Source organism: Chrysochloris asiatica, unplaced genomic scaffold (assembly GCF_000296735.1).
Source record: "Chrysochloris asiatica unplaced genomic scaffold, ChrAsi1.0 scaffold00133, whole genome shotgun sequence".
Classification (NCBI taxonomy): Eukaryota; Metazoa; Chordata; class Mammalia; order Afrosoricida; family Chrysochloridae; genus Chrysochloris; species Chrysochloris asiatica.
Genome location: NW_006408651.1, coordinates 4,280,538 through 4,285,957, shown reverse-complemented (window position 1 = coordinate 4,285,957; position 5,420 = coordinate 4,280,538). Strand labels below are relative to the sequence as shown.

At 39.3% G+C, this 5,420-nt stretch overlaps 1 pseudogene; it reads right to left on the bottom strand.

Moving 5' to 3' along the window:
• Positions 1-253: 253 nt before the first annotated feature.
• On the bottom strand, positions 254-1,809 carry LOC102837873 (annotated as a pseudogene).
• Between the last annotated feature and the right edge of the window lie 3,611 nt (positions 1,810-5,420).

Genomic DNA, 5,420 nt, shown 5'->3' with positions numbered 1-5,420 from the left:
ACAGTGAAGTCAGAACCTCGGGGTGTGGAGCAGACATAGGCAGGTTGTAAAGCTCCCACCTCAGATGATTTTGATACCCAGCCAAGAGTGGGCACCAATAGAGGGTCATTTTCCTCTCATCATCCACTTCCCTATTTCAATTTACAATTTTATCACTGTTTTCTGCATCCTTCTACAATCTAGTTTCATTTCTTTGCTTCTGAATTTGAAGTAGATGGAATCATTCTTTGTGTTTTCTTTTATCTTGCTGCATTCAGTCAGCACTGTAAGAGTCATCTGTGCTGTGTCCTGCTTTGATTACTGTAGATTTAGAACATGGGATGATACTCGGGAAGTTGGCATCGAGGTCCAGGTTCTTGATGGATCCATACTTGCCAGTGTGGGGATTTTCTTCCTCAAACTGGTGACAGTGCCTACTGGCTTGCTGCCAGAAGGTGTAAGCCAGGACACAGGTGAGCGGTGGGTTGGTCCCTCTAAGACAGACCGAATGCTACTATTGACTGTAGCATTGGAGATGGTAGCAGTATTCAGCTTGTGAACTTTGCCTGATGTGCTGGGTACCTGTCCTCACCGTTTGTTGGGCATCTGAGGAACGCTGCCATAGAGCATCTTTGCCTCCATCTGCTTAGTTTTGCTTAGGGAGTGTTTTCTGAGGTTTGGTGTGTTGCTTTTCCTCTTTTAGAAGATTTCCTCCAAGGTTCATAAATTGGCTTGGATCTGAAGCTTTTTTCTCAAACTCTAGGAAAAGGTTCCAGCTTTCTTCCCACTTCTAAACACTTTCAAAGAGTCCCTTGTGAACTTTGTAGTAGTATTTTAACGGTATAAACTCAGCATCATGGAGCCGGAGCAGATTTTCTGTGTAGTCGTTATCATAATAAGGGGCAAAAGCTTGTCTCTGTTCCTGGCTGTAAAAACATTGGTCCCAGAATTGAGCCAGCTTCACTCGAATTGCCTCAATCACCTTCTTTATGTTTTGCCTCTTCAATTCTTCCAACCAATCCACTTCTTATTGCAACACTTTCTTTCCCTTGGTCTTTGATCCACTGCTTCTCTCTCTTCTGCAGGTATTTGTAACCTGTCCCACAGCTCTCAGATCTGAGCCCACAGCCACTCACACACAGCTTCATTTTGTGATTTTCACATTCCCAGCTGCAGCAGTAACTTTTATAGTGTTGCAATATTCTCCAAAGATAAACAAAAGGCATCTTCATCTTCCCACACCACATCTCTTTCAAAACTTGTGTCTGGGGTATGATCCAATTCCTCCATACATAGTATGATCTGTCTCTTTATGCTGACAAACTTCTCACGTCTAGATGTCTTTGTTTTCTGTCGAGTTGCCACATTTTGTCTGAACTGATCCAGGTCTTCTAAGCTGGGAACTGAGGTGCTAAGGGAGACATGCAAAGAATTTCACAGTTCTTGATCTAGTTCTTGAAGTAGTTTCAGTTCCTGTTTTCTCTCCTTTTTCTGTCTTTTCATTAATTTCACCAGAGTATGCAAATCCGTTTCCAGTTGCAAGATGGTCGGCTCTCCTTGTTCCTGAATTGGTTCAAAATGTAACTCGCTACAAAGGGTATTCAGTTCTTTTTGACAGATGGCAATACTTTTGATGAGCCTTTCCTTCAAGCTTTTCTCCTCAGCACTTATCATATCCAGGAGATCTTTGATATGTTTCTTTACAACCTCAGTTCTTTGTAAGCACTGGTCTTCTGGAATCCCAATTCCTTCCCATATTTTCCAAAGGTGATTCAGGGCATTCTGGAGACATAATATGGACTTCTTTGCCAACACCTCATTTCTCCCCATGGTGGAGTCTTCAAGCAACCTGGTGTCTAGGGACCCGACCTACTCCGTGGGAGCCAGAGCACAGAAATCACCAACAAACACCAGTGACCTAGCTCCGAGTCACAGGTCCCAGTACCAAGCTATTTTGACCACTGTAGCCATGTAGTAAATTTTGAAATCAGGGGGTGAGATTCTGCAAATTTCTTTTTAAGCAGTGCTTTGCTTATCTTGGTCTCTTTCCTTTCCATATAAAGTTAGTATAGATTGCATTGGGCGGTATTGACATTTTCACAATGTTAAGTCTTCCTATCCAGAAGTATGGTATATTCTTCCATTTTAGTAAGTCTCTTTTGTTTTTTGGAGTAGTCTTTGTAGTTTTCTTTGTATAGGTCCTTTGTATGTCTGGTTACATTTATTCCTAGATGTTTCATCCTTTGCACTGCTATTGTAAATGGTATTGATTTCCTAATTTCCTTTTCAGTGCTGTCATTATTAGTATGGAGGAATCCAACTGATTTTTGTGTGTTCATCTTATACCCTGCCATTTTGCTGAATCTTCCAATGAGGTCTACTAGCTTTTTTACTGAGTCTTTGGGGTTTTCTATGTATAGAAAATAGAGTTTTCTATGTCTGCAAATAGTTTTATTTGTGCTATTTATTGTCCGTTTCTTCTTAGCTTTAATGGTTGGGGTCTATATCCTTCCTGGAGTTCATTCAGCTTTTTGAATGTTTATCTTTTCACTTTTCAGGATGTTAGAGAAATTTCTTCGAACAGTTCTTCAACTATTTCCTCTGTGGACTTGTGTGATTCTTCCTGTTCTGGAATGCCAATAATTCTTGAGTTATTCCTCTTCATGTTGTCCAACATGAATCTTAGACTCTCTTCAGATTTTTAAAATCCTTTTTTCTGCTTGCTTTTCTGTCTTTGGCAATATTGAGAGATTTATCTTCCAGCTCACTGGTTGTGGCTTCCATCTCAATTCTACTCCTTTGTCCTTTCAGTGTGTTGTCCATTTCTGAAATTTTATTATTAATTCTTTGGACCTCTTTTTGAAGATTTTGAATTATTTCCAATGCTATATTTAACTATTTTTATATCTAACTTGTTTGATTCCTCCTGTAGCACTTTCCTAACTTCTTTCTCATTCTCCTCTACCCTTCTGTGAAGCCTTTGGATGTGTGTGAATATCATTCTTCTGAATTCCTTTTCAGGCATATCTAAAGCCTGCTTTCCTTCTAATGTGAAGTCTATGCCTACCTCCAGCTCATTTGTCTGTTACTCTTTTCTGTTACTGGACATGTGCCAAGATCTTTTGTTGTTTCTTGGACATTTTCAAAAGTTCGATGTGTTTTCAATGACTAAATGAATGTATGTTGCTCTATTATTAAGCTTACTGAATGTCTCCTAGTGGATATGATCTGGAGATAGGCTCCCCTTTTTTCATCTCTTATTATTCAACTGTGAGCAATCTTAATAAGTATTGACTATCTATGTAATGTGTAGCAGCTTATATTGGCTCCCATCTAGATGGTGGAATATTATAGGGTATGCTTGAGCTTGGCTATATGGCCACGATTGCTGTCTTTTCTTGGGTAATGTAGGAGAGAAAACTCCCACCCCCCCGGGAAAAATATAAGACCTAAAGGCCAAAAAAAAGAAACAAAAGTAAAAGCAAAAACAAAAACAAGCACACAGAAACAAAACCAAAACCATAGCAGATTGTCCAGTAGCCTCTGTCAGGTCAGTGTGAGTGCACAGTAGAAACCTCTAGCAGTGGGTGGGGGTGTCTACTTGTTCAGGTCCTCCATCTAGTCACCATCGTGGAGGTGCACAGAGAGACACTGAGAAATGAATGGAAGAAAGATTGTTCACAATTTAATCTCTGAAGATCAGTTAGGTATCTACGTATGCACAGCATAATTCTCAAATTTACTGTGTCCTTGTATATAGTAGTTGGTGTTGGCTCTTGCCTTTTATGTTGGGGTTTTACAGGGTGCAAATACGGCTTGGCCATATGGGCAGTCCTGCTGTCTCTTGTTAGATAAGGCAGGAATAAAGGCCTCCCGCCTAAGTAGGAGAGTCAGCTTTGGGGCTAAGCCACCAGAAGATTAGCTTCTGGAACCACTGGGGTTTTCACTGACTTCCTCTTGGCACCATGGGAAAATTGTACCCTGTGGGTGCAATGCTGAACACTTTTGGTGGTGTACTCCCACCCGCCTGAAGATGCCCAGGCTGGGCAGAGAGGGTATGCAGAAGAGAGGAGGGAAAAACATAAAATAACGATTATACCTCCTCTTCCACAAGTTGCTGGGTGGCTTTTGGGCTGTATCAGCCTAGCTGTGGGACCGCCCTCTGATCTCCACCAAGACTGCCAGTAGTAGGCATCTTCCTGACTGATTCAGAAATTGCATTGCTTCCTGCCAGTCAGATTTCTCCACCAGTGGACGCCCAAAACTATTTCCACTTACTTTATATTAGATCTAAAGCTCTGGGACTATCCTGGCAAAGTGCCTTCGCTGTTTTTTTCTGCTCCTCTGCCTAGGAGCCTCCGCTTCTCTACATGTGTATTTTTATATTGTATTTATATATAGTAGTATTGTTCTGGCAGTAAATAATGGGAATTTACGTGAAATATCTAATAAAAAATGTGAATATCCTAAAATGTTTCCAGAGAAAAATAAATACAGTCTAAAATAAAGGGAGATATATTGTATTCATGCATTGGAAACTACATATATGGGGCTTCAAAAAGTTTGTGGAAAAATTCTATTCTTTCAATGTGAAGTCCCCCTAATTTGAAAATAATTGTAAAATTAATACGGAAATACAAAACATAGAATTTTATTGTCAAATGCCATCGAGTTAGTTCTGATTCATATTGACCCTGTTTAGTGTTTCTGAGGAGTGGCTTGTGAGTTGGAACCACAGAATATTCAAGAGAATGAAAAAAAAGATCATTGTAAGACTTAGTTTTCAGTATCAATTATAGATCTAGTTATATCAGTGTTATATTAATGTAAAGGTAAACAAATCAATCAACTGAAATATGGACAGCTGACTTTCTACAACAGAACAAAGGCAAAATGCAATTATGAGGAAATTGTATAATCATAAGTAAAAGAAAAGTCTTGATTCTGTATGCAAAACATATACAAAAATTAACTTGAAAAGATCATAGAACTAAACATAATATCTAAAAGTATAAAACTTTTAGAAGAAAATATAGGCAAAAATCCTAGTAACCTTGGCTTTCTTAAGATTTCTTAATGAAGCCCACCCATTGCCATAGAGCCAATTTTGACTTATAGTGGCCCTATGTAGGGTTTCCAAGACTATTTGATACAGTGAAGAGATACAGTGAAAAGTCATGTCACAGACAGAGAGAAAAAGTTTTAGAAAACACACATCTAACAAAGGACTTGTCACTAGAATATATGTATATTGTTGCTATTAAGTGCCATCGAATTTGTTCTGACTCATAGTGACCCTGTATAGGGTTTCTGAAGATTGGCTAGTGATTTTGAACCCCATCAACCTTGTGGTTCAAACTGATCTTGCAGTCTAGTGCTTTATCTCACAGTGCTACAACAGGATGACCGATATATATATACACACGTATATATATATATAC